The following is a 19,017-nucleotide window of genomic DNA, read 5'->3' on the forward strand; positions in this document are numbered from 1 at the left end:
GTCTTACAATCAGTGATGTTGCAGCACCTGCTGTATTTATTCCATGTCTGCTTCTCTGCCTGTGGTATTTTTCAGCACAAGGCAGCATGCTCACTTTCCCTAAAGCTTTGGTCACACGTTGCAGTTTTACCAAGTCTTTACCATGTTTCTACGATGATTTCCTAAAGTAAAACATAGCTCCAATTTCAATGCTTCCACCAGTCACATAGTTTCATCAGGGAATTAAACAGATAATTCTTTCTGCAAATTATTGTACAGAAAAATTGTGAACCATGGTACACAAAATGATAGTGGGCAACAGGTAACAACAATAATGTCTCCATTTAATACTGGTCAGTGTTATTGTCAATTGACTCAATGCCCATAGCAACCAATCAGATTGCTTCTTTCATTTTGCAGAGGCAATGTTAAAAATGAAAGAAGCAAGCTGATTGGTTGCTATGGGCAACTTTTACTCTGGACAGGTTTTGATAAATCCCCCCCCCCCCCCCCATATCAAAGGAAGATAGGGATAATCAGAATATCCTCATTGGTAATTCACATGTTCTCTTCTCTAAGGTGGTGTCTAGGTCATTTCATGGTTATAAGGATTCTACAGTGATCCCTCAACATACGCTGGTAATTCGTTCCAAATGGACCATCGTCTATTGAAACCATCGTATGTTGAGGGATCCGTGCAATGGAAAGTATAGGACAGTGGTCTACAACCTGCGGACCTCTAGATTTTGCATAACTAAAACACCCAGCATGCCCGGACAGCAAACGGCTGTCCGGGCATGCTGGGAGTTGTAGTTTTGCAACATCTGGAGGTCCGCAGGTTGAAGACCACTGTCCTATACTTTACATTGCACGGATCCCTCAACATACGATGGTTTCAACAGACGATGGTCCATTTGGAACAAATTACCATCGTATGTTGAGGGATCACTGTAGAATCCTTATAACCATGAGATGAGTATTGGAGGTTATACTCACGTGTCCCCGATACTCCGGACTGTCACCGCTCGTCACCGCTGCCCTGGATGTCGCCTTCCATTGCTGTCGCCGCGTCCCTGGGGTGTCCCCGACGCTCCAGCAAGGCCTCTGCTTCAACGGCATCCTCGCTCTCCGTTTCCGCCATCACGTTGCTACGCACGCCGCTCCTATTGGATGACGGGACGGCGTGCGCAGCGACGTGATGACGATGATGGAGAGCACCGACGATGCAGGGGATCCCGAAGAGGACGCGCCGTAGCCCCGAGGACAGGTAAGTGATCGTCAGCGGACCACACGGGGCACCGTAAACGGCTATCCTGCGGCAGCTGAAGCAGTCAGCGCTGCCGGATTGCCATTTATGCGATGGCCCTGACATACAAAAGCATCATATGTTGATGCTGGCTTCAACATACGATGGCCTCTGAGAGACCATCGTATGTTGAAATGACCGTGTGTCGGGGCCATCGTAGGTCGGGAGGGTCACTGTATTGGAAAAATACCCTGTGTGAACTTACCCAATCTCCTCCACCCTCTCTCCACATCTTATACACATGTGACTATAGTTAATAAACTGTGATTTTAAATGGGTATTTTGGTATTTTTTTATTTGGCAGGTAAATACTAAAGTCACCCAATGTTGGATAACCCCTTTAATAAAACCATTACCTATTGAAAAGTAAGTGCTACACTCCATTTAAGATTCCACTGCAAATGTGTCTTGCCATGTTGCATAATACGTCCAGAAAACTTCTTAAAGGGCTACTCCACTGAAAAACTTTTTATTTTTTAGATTTTTATTTTTTTTATAAACTGGTGCCATAAAGATAAACAGATTTGTAAATGACTTCTATTAAAAAATCGTAATCCTTCCAGTACTTATCAGCTGCTGTTATGATCCACAGGAAGTTCTTTACTTTTTGAATTTCCTTTCTGCCTGACCACAGTGCTCTCTGCTGACACCTCTGTCCATTTTAGGAACTGTCCAGAGTAGGAGCAAGTCCCCATAGAAAACCTATCCTGCTCTGGACAGTTCCTAAAATGGACAGAGGTGTCAGCAGAGAGCACTGTGGTCAGGCAGAAAGGAAATTCAAAAAGTAAAGAACTTCCCGTGGATCATAACAGCAGCTGATAATTACTGGAAGGATTAAGATGTATTTATTTTTTCTCATTAAAGAATTTTATTGAAAAAAAATTGAACAGGAAATCACTCCACAAGACAACAGCAGGTACAAGAACGCGAGTACAGCGTCAATCAAAAAATGGCATTATCTTAGAAACCAAGGCATTAATACTCATATCACAATGCAATCGTATGGGAAAGGTACATATATCTGAATGAGGCCGTTCGCTACCTATCAATAGCCATAGCAATGTTACTAAATGAGAATTCTGGCAATTGAAGAATTATGGAGTAGGGACAAACATAACAAAAAAGAACTCCAGAAAAGTAGAAAGGAAAGAGGTGGGAAGGGAGGAGCATACGGGGGGAGGGATGGAACATAGGAAAAAAAGGAAGGAAGGAGGGAAGCTAGTGAACTAATGAACAGGTATTTACTATTCCGGTGACCCTGCCCCCTCCAAAAGTGAGGTACAGAACGACTATCGCAGCCTCCAGAGTCCGCACCAATATCACCCAATCAGCTAGGTAAACAAATGAACAGGTGGAAACAGAGAAGAGGTCCACTAAGAAGAGGAGATGTCAGTCGTTCTAAAAAGAGGGGAGTCAACAAAATCCAGCCAGGGCTGCCAAACCTTCAAATATTTCTCCTGTCTACCGGAGGAATCCGCCATGAGTTCCACCATACGACAAAGGAATAAGACCTCTTTGTACCATTCTGAAATGGACGGTGGGGTAGGGTCTCTCCAGTGTCTGGGGATCACTGTCCTAGCCGCCATTAGGAGAAAATTTGCCAGAGCCCTGGAGGGAGATTGTCTGGTGATCGCCAGTACTGACAACAGGAGTGACTTGGGACCGCTCTGCAGGGTGACTCCAGAGATGGAGGATATACAATCCAGAACCACTGTCCAAAAGTCTGTCAGGGCGGGGCAGGACCACCATATGTGTGACATCGTGCCCCCAGTACTCCCACACCTCCAGCATTGGTCAGGGACAGTTGGGAACATCTTGTGCAAGAGTGAGGGAACTCGGTACCACCTTGACAACAACTTATAATTGGTCTCTTGGGCTTTACAGGATATCGACAACTGAAGACACATGGTGAATGCAGCTGACCAGTCAGTCGGTGAGATAGTGATCTGCAGTTCCTATTCCCACGCCCCCACAAAACGAGGAGGGGTTTGCGCTGCCACATCACGAAGCAGGCCATAAATCTGTGAAACTGGTTTGATCGGGGGGGAATCGGAAGTGCACATCTTCTCGAAGGACAGTAAGGATCTGGCCAAGGAGAGGTCTCGACCTTTGGAACGAATAAAATGGGTCAACTGCATGTATTGCATGTGTAGAAGAGGCGTCTGCAAATGGGCAGGGACAATCTCATGGTAAGGTTTCAGCTGCGTGCCATCCAGGAAGTCAGCAAGTGTGAGCAGTGGGGTGCCCACTCTCCCGAGAAAGGAACCCACCCACTCCAGGTGGGAAGAGGGGGGTTATCCAGAATAGGGGTCAGGGGGCCATGAGGCTCAATCAGTCCCGAACCCTGAACATACCTTCTGAACGTATTCGTCAGTTCTTTAGAGACCCAGGGTAAAGTCGGCCAAGGGGCCGGCGTGGCCAACCAAGGAAGCTGGACAGTCGTCAGGGTCATGTTAAGCCTCTCTACACCCACCCACCTCTTAGAAACTCCCCCATGTAGAAGGTCAAGAAAGCTTGTCAGTGCGGCAGCGACATAGTAGGCCCTACAGTCTGGGATCGCCAAGCCCCCCTCCCCCTTTTGCCTCGCCATGATCTGTCTGGCAATCCTCGCCTGCCCATATAAACTTCCTAAACATTCCGTCCAGTCTCTTGAAAAAGGAAACAGGGAGAGTGATTGGAACCGTTTGAAAGAGATACAAGAGTCTGGGTAAAACGTTCATTTTGAGGATGTTCTTCCTCCCCAACCATGAGAAAGCACAAGCAGCCCATCTCGTGAGGTCAGAGTCAATTGTCGTCAGCAGGGGCTGAAAATTATGCCGGAAACAATCGTCAAGGTTGGAGGGGACCTGAACTCCTAGGTACTTAATGGATGTAGGGTTCCAGCGGAAAGGATGATCCCGTTTAAGCTGATCAACTTCCGTACCCGAGAGAGTGACATTAAGGGCCACACTTTTAGAGAGGTTAACCTTATGGTTGCTAAAGTAGGAGTATTGTTGGATGACTCTCGAGATAGCCGGAAGGGAAGTTGTGGATGAGGACACATAGAGGAGCAGGTCGTCCGCAAAGGCCGAACAAAGGTGGCTCTCCTCCCCCTGACGGAAACCCAAAATATCAGGGTCCGATCTAAGAGCAATTAACAAGTATTCCATGCAGAGAACATAAAGCAGGGGGGAGAGAGGGCACCCCTGCCTTGTGCCATTCCGGATCGGGACTGGAGCGGAGAGGGATCAATTGACTCGCACCCTAGCCTGCGGGTCTCTGTAAAGCGCCATCACCCTCCCCAGCATAGTGGAACCCAAGCCTATTTGCTCTAATGAAGCTCTCAGAAACCCCCAGTCCACCCGATCAAATGCCTTTTCGGCATCAAGGGACAGGAGCATCTGTGATTGTTTGTTTAATTTGGCTTGGTGAAAAATGGAGAAAGCTTGAACAGTGTTGTCGCGTCTCCCTAGATTTAATGAAACCAGACTGATCCAGGTGGACTAGGGGGCCAAGAACACGTGTTAAACGATCCGCCAGCAACTTCGCGAAGAGTTTGGTGTCAACGTTCAGTAACGAAATCGGGCGGTAGCTGGCGCAAAGGTTGGGGTCCCTCCCCTCCTTGGGAATCACAGGGATGTGTGCACTCAGGGATTCAGGAGGGAAACCCGAACTATAAGATTTTTTAATAGAAGTAATTAAAAAATTTGTTTAACTTTCTGTCACCAGTTGATTAAAAAAATGTGTTGCAGTGGAGTAACCCTTTAAAGTGTAGGAGCAGAACTTTGAACACATACAGTGGGTCAAAAAAGTATTTAGTCAGCCACCAATTATGCAAGTTCTCCCACAATTTTCATCATAGGTATACCTCAACTATGAGAGACATAATGAGAAAAGAAAATCCATAAAATCACATTGTCTGATTTTAAACGATTTATTTGCAAATTATGGTGGAAAATAAGTATTTGGTCAATAACAAAAGTTCATCTCAATACTTTGTTATATACCTTTTGTTGGCAATCACAGAGGTCAAGCATTTTCTGTAAGTCTTCACAAGGTTTTCACACACTATTGCTGGTATTTTGGCCATTTCTCCATGCAGATCTCCTCTAGAGCAGTGATGTTTTGGGGCTGTCTCTGGGCAACACGAACTTTCAACTCCCTCCAAAGGTTTTCTATGGGGTTGAGATCTGGAGACTGGCTAGGCCACTCCAGGACCTTGAAATGCTTCTTACAAAGCCACTCCTTTGTTGCCCGGGCGGTGTGTTTGGGATCATTTTCATGCTGAAAGACCCAGCCTTGTTTCATCTTCAATGCCCTTGCTGATGGAAAAAGGTTTTCACTCAAAATCTCACGATACATGGCCCCATTCATTCTTTCCTTTACATGGATCAGTCGTCCTGATCCCTTTGCTGAAAAACAGCCCCAAATGATGTTTCCACCCCCATGCTTCACAGTAGGTATGGTGTTCTTTGGATGCAACTCAGCATTCTTTTTCCTTCAAACACGATGAGTTGAGTTTTTACCAAAAAGTTCTACTTTGGTTTCATCTGACCCTATCACATTCTCCCAATACTCTTCTGGTTCATCCGAATGCTCTCTAGCAAACTTCAGACTGGCCTGGACATGTACTGGCTTAAGCAGGGGGACACGTAACACGACAGTGGTCGGACCCTGCCCGATCAGACACTTATCCTTTATCCACATGATTCTATGGATAGGGGATAAGTACTCATGTTCCAGAGTTCCCCTTCAATACCAAGGGGGAGTGGTTCTAACCCCAATACAATTAAAACACATACACACATTCTTCCTTAGTATTACAAGACCATGTGGGGTTCTATTTCCTAATGTGAATTGTTTAATAATTTGCATTTTTTTGGGGTGTATTGTACTGGACTTCCACCAGTTTAGCATGTTCCTGCCGTTTTGTAATATGCTGGCAGTCTTGGAATATTACATTGTAAAGGTAAATATTTTTTTATTTTTTACTTTTGTTTTTTTGTTTTTATTCCAGTACTTTTATTTACTATGTAAATGAGTTTTCCTAGTGTAAATGGTTGATAGCCTATCCTCAAAATAGTCTGGGTACCTGTTCAGGAGAACCCCAGCATCCCATACTACTTAGTGAACAGGATTGGAATGTGCCATTAATTGTGTAGCGGTAGGGCTGAGCTCCTGAGGCTCAGCTCTCATACATTTTAATAGGAGTTGTGATGCAGCGACAACCACCATGCTAATAAACACAAAACACAAAGCTTCCATCCCCATGTACTGTGTAGTGCGAAGTGCCAATGCTCCCCTAAACACCTGAGCAATCAGCAACCTGCTGATCATCGATTGGTGGCTTATCCTAATGACAGACCATCAATCACTTAAATGGGCACTGTCATGAAGTACAAAAAGTGATATGTTGTAGTACTTAAGTACTACAACATATCTCTAATATACTTTAATTTAAAAAAGTGATTTTAAACAAGTTTAAAATCACTTTTAAATTCGGCCACTAGAGGTCGCCCTCCTAGTGGCCGAATGCATTCAGCAGTGACGTCACCACTGAATTTCGACTCATTTCAGCCTGGCAATGAGTCGAAATTCAGGCACTGCTGTGCTCGCTACCGCCTGTCAATCAAACAGGCAAGAGCGAGCACGCTGATAGCTGGGGCTGCGCGCATTGGCCAGCAACACTGGCCTTGCGCGCGGCCCCGCCCGCCCACCCCCGTTACCCTGTCCGGAGGCAGCGTGAGCACTCATTGCTGCGCTGATCCTCCGGATGGGTAAGTCTGATCTGAGGTCTTATATTAGCCGGTGTGAGGTGGACGCATGGATCTACGGGGGCGCAAAAAACCACCTCACACCGGCAGTAATATTGTGCACGGCAGGCCGGCGTTGCTCCTCTACTCCTCCTCCCTGGATAGCGCATGCACAGCTAAACAGGGAGGAGGAGACCCCGGAGCTGCCTGCCGTGCTATTGGCAGATCATCTATGCGCGCTCCTGACAGGAGCCCTGCATAGACGATCAGAGGGCGGAAGCAAGCGCCCGGCAAGGCATCAGTGACGTTGTGCCTGCTGGGAAGCGCTGCTTCCTGCCCTGCTTGATAGAGCAGATTTAGAAGCACTAAATCTGCTCTATTAAAGCGATTTAAAATGTTTTTAAAGCCAGGTAGGGGGTTAGGGCTAGATTACTAATAGGTAGGGACATATTAGATTATATATAACTTGGTGGGAGCTACACTTTAAGCCTTAAAATCCCTTTCACTAAATGAACCTATAATAAAACTTTTTTTATTATACCCTCTAAGGGTATGTTTACTTCTGTATTGGAGCCTATGTGAAAACAGTTCTACATGCAGAAATATATGTTATGCATGTATATTAAATTTACACATGTATTATAGTATATTTGTAAATTTGCATATTTTGTATAGATGAGTTGATGAAAGGTATTTAAATGTATCTACGTGTCCCTAGACATGGACATGGCAACCAGAAAGAAAATACCTTTTGTTTACACTACTGATTGCATTTAAAGAACGGGAAGCAGTGGGGGAAAAAAAGGAACAAGCTTTATGTTACAAAGTCACTTCTTTTCTCAGTTCATGACTGGACAAAGGCTCTGGGTTTCTCAAAAAAAAAAAAAAAAAAATATTAGTTTAGACATAGGATTCCTTTAAAGCAGTTCTGTAGTGAAAGATAACTTATAGATTGCATGGGGTCTGACCGCACATGAAGGGGGTGTGTCAGCCACGGCTTCCTGCTGGGGCCGGAACGGCCGCTACCAGCAGACTGCCGGGGCCTTGTCCAGGAGATCGCGGGGGGTTCCAGCATTCGGACCCCCCGTGATCTATAACTTATGCCCTATCTTTTGGATAGGGGAAATGTTATTTTTCACTGCACTACTCCTTTAAAGGGCTGTCCTTATTAAAGCAATTATTTTTTTCAGTGGAAGCAGACTAGGCAACCAGCTGATCACTCCACATCTGCCATTTCTAATCCGTGGCATTCAGTTGATACAGATGATTGAAGAATAGCTATCCTCTGTATACTCTATATCAACCATTAGCATTTTTACAAGGATCACACTTTATGCCATATGCACTGCTAAGGTATATAGTCAATGATTTTCTATTAATAAACTGACAATTTTTTATCATTTTTAGAACTAGTTATTACAATTCTCTTTATCATAGGGCTGCGGCCCTATGCTGTCTGACAGGGACCATTTCTGACTTTAACAGATGGAAAGTTTGTTTAAATGGTCACTCGCGTTTCAAGCAACTTTACTCCCTTGGGTAGATAATGTCATAAATATCATATTTGTAAATCACGTCAATTTGCAATGAAATTACTCCTTAAATAGCCCTAAATTCTTGACCACTAGTTGTCTCACTTATCAGAAAATGGCTGTTCTCTGCCTGTTGTTTGGGGAATTCCATCTCTAGCAGCAGAGACACCAAGACAAAACACAGAAGTAGGGAGCATACCATTATTGCATCTGTTTGGACCTGTTATTGTAATATAGCCGCAGAGCTGTTGAGAGATACAGCTCCTATATAGCAAACATATCACAGGACATCCGTTTGACAGCTCTTACATATCGAGCGTCTCACAAGACATTCGTTCAACATACTTATGAACTGAATTGTTTGGTGCATGTTCACACTGTTGTGACTTTTTAGCTTATCAGACAGCTTTTATAAGTTTGTATGTATTATTTTAAAACAAGTGCACCAGTGGTTACAGATGGTTTAATACATTTTTTTTATTGTGTGACCATTGTGGAGTGACTATAGGGATTTTTGAGTGTCATTTCATTTTATTTTTATTACTAGACTTATTTTTATGTGTGGCCTGGAGGAGTCATTGCCCTTTCTTTGGTATAACATGTAGAGATCCATTACTAAGCACTTGGAAAAGACACTGGAATGGGTAGTACCTTTTTGCAAAACCATTCAGTGGCACAGTTGCCTTCATGCACCAAGTATTGCCACCACATGGGAACTCAGAATAGACAACGTCTTGTTTGGTGTGGGCTGGCTCTGTAATTGTGAAATAGGAATAACTGGAATATGCACCATGTAAAAGACAGAAGCTGTACATGATAAACAATAGTACATTATAATATAGGCATTTTTTTTTAGAAGCTTTAAAGGGAATCTGGCATCAGTGTCAACCCCACTAACCTGTTGGTACAGGTAGGTAGTGTGAGTGACACTGATGATAAACTGATGATAACGATACTTACCTATGGGATCCATGGTCCCTTTCGGCTAATATCTTTCTTATTCTGATGGCAGGAGCATGTTGACATTACTAGTGCTGCTTCTATCCTGCGCCCTGCTGTGAACAGCAAGCTACCCATAGTATGATCTACCACTGGGCCCAGGCTCTGAAAAAGTGAATTCACAGGGTACAATAGCGTAAATGCTCAAAAAATATGTATACTTACTTTTCTCACACCCCTATCACCACCACTCTCATGTCATGAATCAGAGTCGCAAAAGGACCTTTCTACTGAGCCAATCAATAGCTAAGGCGGGACTTCGCTGTTACCACTGACTGGCTGAGTGGGCATGTCATTGTGCCAACACCGATACAAGGTAGTGGTTTGTAACAAGGACTGAACATATGACAGTGGCAGCAGCAGGGGAGCAAGGAATGTAAGTATATAGTTTCATTTCTATTTACCTGTGCTCTGAGCACAATTAGATGAACAATTCTCCAGAATGCCCTTTTAAAGGCTTTGTCTCAGACATATGAGCATTGTAGAAGGGGTGTGGAATGCCTGCTCTAGACCCATCCTTATTAGGAAGGGATAAGAGCCATTGAAAAGATTTGCTCTACCTCATGTGGAAAAATCTAGTAAGGTTGACCATTTACTTGAAGTAATGTGCAGGAAGTGGCAAGTTAAGTGCAGGCAGGGGCACCTTCTCTTGAGGATGACAACTAACAATGTGGGTCTTGGCAGCTGCACTGCCTGCAGTTAGCTGGTCATCAGGGAGGCTTTGTTTGAGAAAGTCTTTACACAGGCTAGACTGCTGACAGCTGCATACTGTGTTCACTTAACCCTACAGGACCCATGACGTAACAGTACGTCCCGACACCCTGGGTCTTAAGGACCAGGGACGTACATTTACGTCATGGGCAGTTCTAGTCCCCGCCGTGCGCCTGGCGGGGATCGGAGCGGGATGCCTGCTGAAATCATTCAGCAGGCATCCCGTGCAAATGCCCAGGGGGGTCATCAGACCTCCCCATGTCGGCGATCGCGGCAAATTGCAAGTGAATTCACACTTGCGATTTGCGCGATTCCGGGTCATTACGGGTCTATAGTGACCCGGTGACCCGGAATGTAAGGGGGATCGCGGGTGTCTAAGACACCCAGGATCCCCCTGAAGCGATAGGAGTGAGGTGGCAGGGTTGCCACCCCTCCTATCCCTGCTATTTGTGGTCTAGACGCGACCACCAATAGCAGATCGTCGGCGGGGGGGTTTACTTTCGTTTTCCCCGTCCTGCCCTCCCACAATAGGCGGGGCAGGACGGGGAAACGACGGGGACCGGCGCCGAAGATCCACTTACCGATCCGGGCAGGAGACGGAGGCTGCGGGCGACGGAGATCGGCGGGCGGTGATGACGTGCGGCTGGATCCGACGGAAGCCGGTGAGTTGCCTAGCAACATCTGGAGGTACAGTTTGAGACCATTATACAGTGGTCTCTAACTGTAGCCCTCCAGATGTTACAAAACTACAACTCCCAGCATGCCCAGACAGCTGTTTGGGCATGCTGGAATATGTAGTTTTGCAACAGCTGGAGGGCTACAGTTTGAGACCACTATATAGTGGTCCCTAAACTGTAGCCCTCCAGATCTTGCAAAACTACAACTCCTAGCATTCTCAAACAACTGTTTGCTATCAGGGCATGCTGGGAATTGTAGTTTTGCAACAGCTGGAGGACCATAGTTTGGAGATCACTTTGCAGTGTTCTCTAAAACTGTAGCCCTCCAGATGTTGCAAAACTGCAAATCCCAGCATGTCCAAACAGCAATCAGCTGTCTCGGCATGCTGGGAATTGTAGTTGCGTACCTCCAGCTATTGCATAACTACATCTCCCAGCATGCCCTTCGGTGATCAGTACATGCTGGGAGTTGTAGTTTTGCAACAGCTGGAGGCACACTGGTTAGAAAATACTGAGTTAGGTAACAGAACCTAACTGAAGGTTTTCCAACCAGTGTGTCTCCAGCTGTTGCAAAAGTACAACTCCAAGCATGCACGGTCTGTCAGTACATGCTGGGAGTTGTAGTTTTGAAACAGCTGGAGGTTTGCCCCCCATGTGAACGTACAGGGTACATTCACACAGGCAGGCTTACAGTAAGTTTCCTGCTTCAAGTTTGGGCTGCGGCAAATTTTTCACCGCAGCTCAAACTTCTAGCGAGAAACTCACCGTAACACGCCAGTGCGAATGTACCCTAAAAACACTACACTAACACATAATAAAGGGTAAAACACTACATATACACCCCCGTACACTGTCCCCCCCAATAAAAATGAAAAACGTATTGTATGGCAGTGTTTCCAAAACGGAGCCTCCAGCTGTTGCAAAACAACAACTCCCAGCATTTCCGGACAGCCACTGACTGTCCAGGCATGCTGGGAATTTAGCAACAGCTGGAGGCACCCTGTTTGGGAATCACTGGCATAGAATACCCCTATGTCCACCCCTATGCAATCCCTAATTTAGTCCTCAAATGCGCATGGCGCTCTCTCACTTCGGAGCCCTGTCGTATTTCAAGGAAACAGTTTAGGGCCACATATGGGGTATCTCCGTACTCGGAAGAAATTGCACTACAAATTTTGGGGGGCTTTTTCTCCTTTTACCCCTTATGAAAAGGAAAAGTTGGGGCTACACTAGCTTGTTAGTGTAAAAAAATAAAACAATTTACACTAACATGCTGGTGTTGCCCTTTACTTTTTATTTTCACAAGCATTAAAAGGAAAAAAAGACCCCCTAAATTTGTAACGCAATTTCTCCTGAGTACAGAAATACCCCATATGTGGGCATAAAATGCTCTGCGGGCGCACAACAAGGCTCAGGAGTGAGAGCACACCATGTACATTTGAGGTCTAAATTGGTGATTTGCACAGGGGTGGCTGATTTTACAGCGGTTCTGACATAAAGGCAAAAAAATAAATACCCACATGTGATCCCATTTTGGAAACTACACCCCTCACGTAATGTAATAAGGGGTACAGTGAGCATTTACGCCCCACAGGTGTCTGACAGATTTTTGGAACAGTGGTCCGTGAAAATGAAAAATTTTATTTTTCATTTGCACAGCCCACTGTTCCAAAGATCTGTCAAACGCCAGTGGGGTGTAAATACTCACTGCACCCCTTATTAAATTCTGTGAGGGGTGTAGTTTCCAAAATAGGGTCACATGTGGGGGGTTCCACTGTTCTGGCACCACGGGGGGCTTTGCAAACGCACATGGCCCCTGACTTCCATTCCAAACTCTTCCTTCTCTTCTGAGCATTGAAGTGCGCCAGCAGAGCACTTGACGTCCACACATGGGGTATTTCCATACTCAGAAGAGATGGGGTTACAAATTTTGGGGGGTCTTTTCTGCTATTAATCCTTGCAAAAATGTGAAATTTGGGGGACACACACATTTTTGTGAAAATTTTTTTTTTTTATTTTTTTTACATATGCAAAAGTCGTGAAACCCCTGTGGGGTATTAAGGCTCACTTTATTCCTTGTTACGTTCCTCAAGGGGTCTAGTTTCCAAAATGGTATGCCATGTGTTTTTTTTTTTTTTGCTGTTCTGGCACCATAGGGGCTTCCTAAATGCGACATGCCCCCGAGCAAAATTTGCTCTCAAAAAGCCAAATAGGACTCCTTTTCTTCTGAGCATTGTAATTCGCCCGTAGTGCACTTCAGGTCAACTTATGGGGTACCTCCATACTCAGAAGAGATGGGGTTACAAATTTTGAGGTGTCTTTTCTGCTATTAACCCTTGCAAAAATGTGAAATTTGGGGGGGGGAACACACATTTTAGTGAAAAAAAAGTTTTTTTACATATGCTAAAGTCGTGAAACACCTGTGGGGTATTAAGGCTCACTTAATTCCTTGTTACGTTCCTCAAGGGGTCTAGTTTCCAAAATGGTATGGCATGTGTTTTTTTTTTTTGCTGTTCTGGCACCATAGGGGCTTCCTAAATGCAACATGCCTCCCCAAAACCATTTCAGAAAAACGTACTCTCCAAAATCCCCTTGTCGCTCCTTCGCTTCTGAGCCCTCTACTGCGCCCGCCGAACAATTTACATAGACGTATGAGGTATGTGCTTACTCGAGAGAAATTGGGCTACAAATATAAGTATACATTTTCTCCTTTTACCCCTTGTAAAAATAAAAAAATTGGGTCTACAAGAACATGCGAGTGTAAAAAATGAAGATTGTGAATTTTCTCCTTCACTTTGCTGCTATTCCTGTGAAACACCTAAAGGGTTAAAACACTGACTGAATGTCATTTTGAATACTTTGGGGGATGCAGTTTTTATAATGGGATCATTTGTGGGGTATTTCTAATATGAAGACCCTTCAAATCCACTTCAAACCTTAACTGGTCCCTGAAAAATAGTGAGTTTGAAAATTTTGTGAAAAATTGGAAAACTGCTGCTGAACTTTGAAGCCCTCTGATGTCTTCCAAAAGTAAAAACACGTCAATTTTATGATGCAAACATAAAGTAGACATATTGTATATGTGAATCAAAAAATTTTTTATTTGGAATATCCATTTTCCTTACAAGCAGAGAGCTTCAAAGTTGGAAAAATGCTAAATTTTCAAATTTTTCATCAAATTTTGGGATTTTTCACCAAGAAAGGATGCAAGTTACCATAAAATTTTACCACTATGTTAAAGTAGAATATGTCACGAAAAACAATCTCGGAATCAGAATGATAACTAAAAGCATTCCAGAGTTATTAATGTTTAAAGTGACAGTGGTCAGATGTGCAAAAAACGCTCTGGTCCTAAGGTGTAAAATGGCCTGGTCCTTAAGGGGTTAAAAGGGGTATTCCAGGAAAAAAACTTTTTTTTTTATATCAACTGGCTCCAGAAAGTTAAACAGATTTGTAAATTATTTCTATTAAAAATATCTTAATCCTTTCAATAATTATCAGCTGCTGAAGTTGAGTTGTTGTTTTCTGTCTGGCAACAGTACTCTCTGTTGACATCTCTGCTTGTCTCGGTAGAAGAGGTTTGCTATGGGGATTTGCTTCTAAACTGGGCGGTTCCTGAGACACGTGTCATCAGAGAGCACTTAGACAGGAAAGAACAACTTCATCAGCTCATAAGTACTGAAAGGATTAAGATTTTTTAATAGAAGTAATTTGCAAATCTGTTTAACTTTCTGGAGCCAGTTGAGATATATATATATATATATATATATATATATATATATATATATATATATATATAAAGTTTTATTTTCCATAAAAAGTTTTATTTTCCTGGATAGCCCCTTTAATGCACTTTCCCCCTATCTTAATGGATTTGGAAGGTTTGAGAAATGCAATCTTACGAGAAATCTTTGCAGTTTTGCAAAATTATGTTTCACTTTTTAAAACTGTACTGACAATAACCAAATCCTAAACAGGTCATGTTAAAAAAATGAAAGTCATTTTGCAATGTGATTTTTAAAGGAAATCTGCCACTAGTGTCACCTGCACTAACCTGTCGGTACCGTCAGGTAGTGCAGGTGTCACTCATGACAACGGTACTTACCTCGCTCTGGGCACCGGCTTGGGGCACGGGCGGAGCTTAATAACGTAACCGCTGCTGTTCCCAGGACCCAGCAGAGAGCAGCAGCAGTAACGTCACTAAGCTCCACCCATGCCCCAAACCACTGCTGCTTTCTGCAGGGTCCCGGGCAACAGCGGTTACGTCATTAAGCTCCGCCCGTGCCCCAAGCCCGTGCTCGGAGTGAAGATATTGGAGAAGACCAGGACAAGGTAAGTACCGTTGTGATCAGTGTCACCTGCACTACCTGTCAGTACCATCAGGTTACTTTAGGTGACACTGGTGACAGATTTCCTTTAACTCTGACTTTCAGAACAGAATAGAAATGTGTGTAAAAAGAATACTGGCCCACATTTATCATTGTAGTGCAAGTGAAGCATTTTTTTACACCTTTTTTTTGTGTGCTGATAATGTGTAGGAGCACCAAATTTATTAAAATGTAAAAGAGCTTTGATAAATTTTGTGCAGGTCACATTTTCTGAAATTTCTGTCTACACATACACCAAAAAGCTACACCATGTCTGCGCTGGTGTAGTTTTAGAGACTTTTCAGTGGCTTTGCGCCTTTTTTTGCTCCTTTTTACAAAAAGGGGCAATGATAAATCCCTTCCATATCATGTCTATTGCCAAAATCAGTGGATTGCAATTCAAAATCAGCAGAAATGTGTAAAAAAAAAGGGGCAAAAAAAGGCGCAAAAAAACCTGCTTGCGCCTTTTTTGCCCCTTTTTTAGACACAAAAAACAGTCTAAAGACCATGATAAATGTGGGCCACTGTGTGCACCAAAGCTTACAGAATTTTAGCAATGAGCAAGATTCCAGGATTTGTGATGGAAGTGATGACAAACAAATCCAATCTGTTTAAGGAATTCTGTATGTTACAGACTTTTAATAAGTTTCTAAATATACATTTATATATATTTAGAGAGAGTGAGAGAGAGAGATCTGACTCGGAACCAGAATTTCTGTATGCTCACATAAATGTAATGATATACCGTTACCACCAGAGTGCGCTAGATGACTGAAACTGATGCAGTTGACAATTCATAACAACTTGTAAGAACAGGGGACTTTTATCTAGTATAGTCTTTAATGAATTATTATAAAGCTGGAGCTGTACAAGTTATTATTATTGCTATAATTATCATACAATTACAGTTTGCAGTAAATGTAGCTGATGCGCTCATAGTTTTCTAAGCATGAAAACTTGAAGGTAAGTAAGCTATAGACAAGTGTTTCCAAACCAGTGTGCATCCTGCTGTTTCATAGCACTGCACAGTATTAACAATCTTATGATTGCTATAGATAGTCCCCTATGGGGACATAAAAAGTGTAAAAAAAAATGTGAAAATGCCCCTCCCCAATAAAAATTTCAATCGCACCTTTTTCCTATTTTACTAAAATAAAGCATAAAAAATGTATATATATATATATATATATTTGGTATTGGCGCGTGCATAAATGTCCAAACTATCAAAATATAATGCTGTATGCTGTTAAAAATAGCCATTTTATAAAAATAAATCAGCAGCGTTATAGTGAAATCACAACACAGCCATGCTGACGTTGTTTTGAACGGGATGTCTGCTGAAATTGACCCCCATGTCGACGATCGCCACAATTCACCAGTCAATCCTGACCAGCGAATTGCGGCGATTTCGGTGACCCTATACACACCACCAATCACCCTCTGTACCTAGGTGGGAGGTGGAGGTGATACCACCTCTAGGAGTGCTGTTATTGGTCAGACGGAACGTTGTGGGGCATTAACCCTCCTACTCCAATTAACACTCCCACAACATTCCCAGATAAGCACGGCTGGCACAAGGGGGGAGTCTCTGCTTCACTAGCTCCGCTCTGCTTAGTGGGTGTGCAGAGCAGAGCTAGTGAAGCAGAGACCCCCCCTTGTGCCATCCATGCCAATCTGGTACTTGTTAGTGCAGGGATAGACTTAAAATTGTTAGGGAAAGGTAGGTGTTAAAAAAAAATATATATATATTTTTTGGGCTGCTGACCCCATGGTAGGTGCCTGAGGGGTCACAGAAACTTTTGTTGCATGACCCGGGCCCTATTAGGGCACTGCAGTCTGCCCCCCACATTTTTGGGGGGCACACACCATTTCTTGTCTGCTAACAGATATCTTGGTAGATAGTCACCACAAAGGCAAAAAACCCACTAATCCTTTTGGAGCCACTAAACCTAACTGGGGTTGCCATCCGTGTGGTCAATCCGTGTGCTTGCCCAAACATATGTTCAGATTCTATGTTTTCTAATTACAATGGTACTCGTTCCTTTCAGATCAGACACACAATCTCATGCAATACCTCTGGGGTAACATACCATGCTACCTGCCCTTGCACTCGTGAACTTAAAGGGGTACTCAGGCGCTAAGATGTCTTATCCCCTATCCAAAGGATCACATGGAGGGAGGAGCCGTGATGTCACAATACTCCAGCCCCGTGATCTGCAGTAATCAGACCCCGAGCGAACATGCTGATGGTAACGGGGTGCTGCGTGAAAGATCACAGGGGTCCCCAGTTGCGGGACCCCCGCGATCAGGCATCTTATCCCCTATCCTTTGGATAGGGGATAAGATGTCTTAGCGTCAGAGTACCCCTTTAAGAAGAGAACCAGAGAACATGTCCTTGGAATCACAGCAGCGAAACATGAAATGGATCTTACGCACCTGACGACGGTTCCTCAACATTTTAAAACATTCCATGACTGTGATCCGCAAGGCCTTCAGGTGAGAGTCATTGATGGTATTTTTCCTGGCAATAGGGGAGGCAATTGGAAAATAAAACTTGCTTAATTGGAAACAAAATGGATTTACGAAATAAAAACACTACAACCCAGGGGTTCTAATGACCATGCTAGTTTTGCACTGTTTACATTGTGGGACTTCAGTTCTTGGTCTGTTGTTTATAATCCTCCTGTTCGTGGGTCATTATTGTTTTATTTTATTTTATTGTATTTTGTTTAAATTTTTAACCCTCTCTTTTGTTCTTTTCTCTTGTTTTTAGGTTGGCCAGCCATCCTTATCCTGCGATATTATTCATCTGTATACTCTTATTGTATTTTTTAGATCCTGCCATGCATCCTGCCTACTGCCATTTTTTAAAATGTATTAACCTGTGGTATTTTATTTTTTGCCTCCCATAGGCACCTATCACTTTACTGTATAATGTGCTGCCAATATGCTAGCACATATGCACTTTTTTTAAATGTGCTTGTTACGCCTAGCGCTCCGGGTCCCCGCTCCTCCCCGGAGCGCTCACGGCGTCTTTCTCCCTGCAGCTCCCCGGTCAGTCCCGCTGACCGGGAGCGCTGCACTGTCATGGCCGTTGGGGATGCGATTCGCACAGCGGGACGCGCCCGCTCGCGAATCGCATCCCAGGTCACTTACCCGTTCCCGTCCCCTGCTGTCATGTGCTGGCGCGCGCGGCTCCGCTCTCTAGGGCGCGCGCGCGCCAGCTCCCTGAGACTTAAAGGGCCAGTGCACCAATGATTGGTGCCTGGCCCAATTAGCTTAATTGGCTTCAACCTGCTCCCTGGCTATATCTGGTCTCCTCCCTTGCACTCCCCTGCCGGATCTTGTTGCACTTGTGCCTAGTGAAAGCGTTCCCTTGTTTGTTCCTAGCCCGTGTTCCAGACCTCCTGCCGTTGCCCCTGACTACGATCCTTGCTGCCTGCCCCGACCTTCTGCTACGTCCGACCTTGCTTCTGTCTACTCCCTTGTACCACGCCTATCTTCAGCAGTCAGAGAGGTGAGCCGTTGCTAGTGGATACGACCTGGTCACTACCGCCGCAGCAAGACCATCCCGCTTTGCGGCGGGCTCTGGTGAAAACCAGTAGTGACTTAGAACCGGTCCACTAGCACGGTCCACGCCAATCCCTCTCTGGCACAGAGGATCCACTACCTGCCAGCCGGCATCGTGACAGTAGATCCGGCCATGGATCCCGC

The 19,017-nt window shown here is 44.3% G+C and overlaps 1 long non-coding RNA gene across 1 annotated transcript in view; it reads left to right on the forward strand.

Moving 5' to 3' along the window:
* LOC130274000 (uncharacterized) overlaps positions 1-18,268 on the forward strand; it is a 45,992-nt gene extending 27,724 nt beyond the window's left edge. The window contains exon 3 of the long non-coding RNA XR_008844198.1: positions 18,077-18,268. This is a non-coding gene — a long non-coding RNA (uncharacterized LOC130274000). The remainder of the gene's footprint in view (positions 1-18,076) is intronic.
* The last annotated feature ends 749 nt before the right edge of the window (positions 18,269-19,017 follow it).

Source organism: Hyla sarda, chromosome 5 (assembly GCF_029499605.1).
Source record: "Hyla sarda isolate aHylSar1 chromosome 5, aHylSar1.hap1, whole genome shotgun sequence".
Lineage (NCBI taxonomy): Eukaryota > Metazoa > Chordata > Amphibia > Anura > Hylidae > Hyla > Hyla sarda.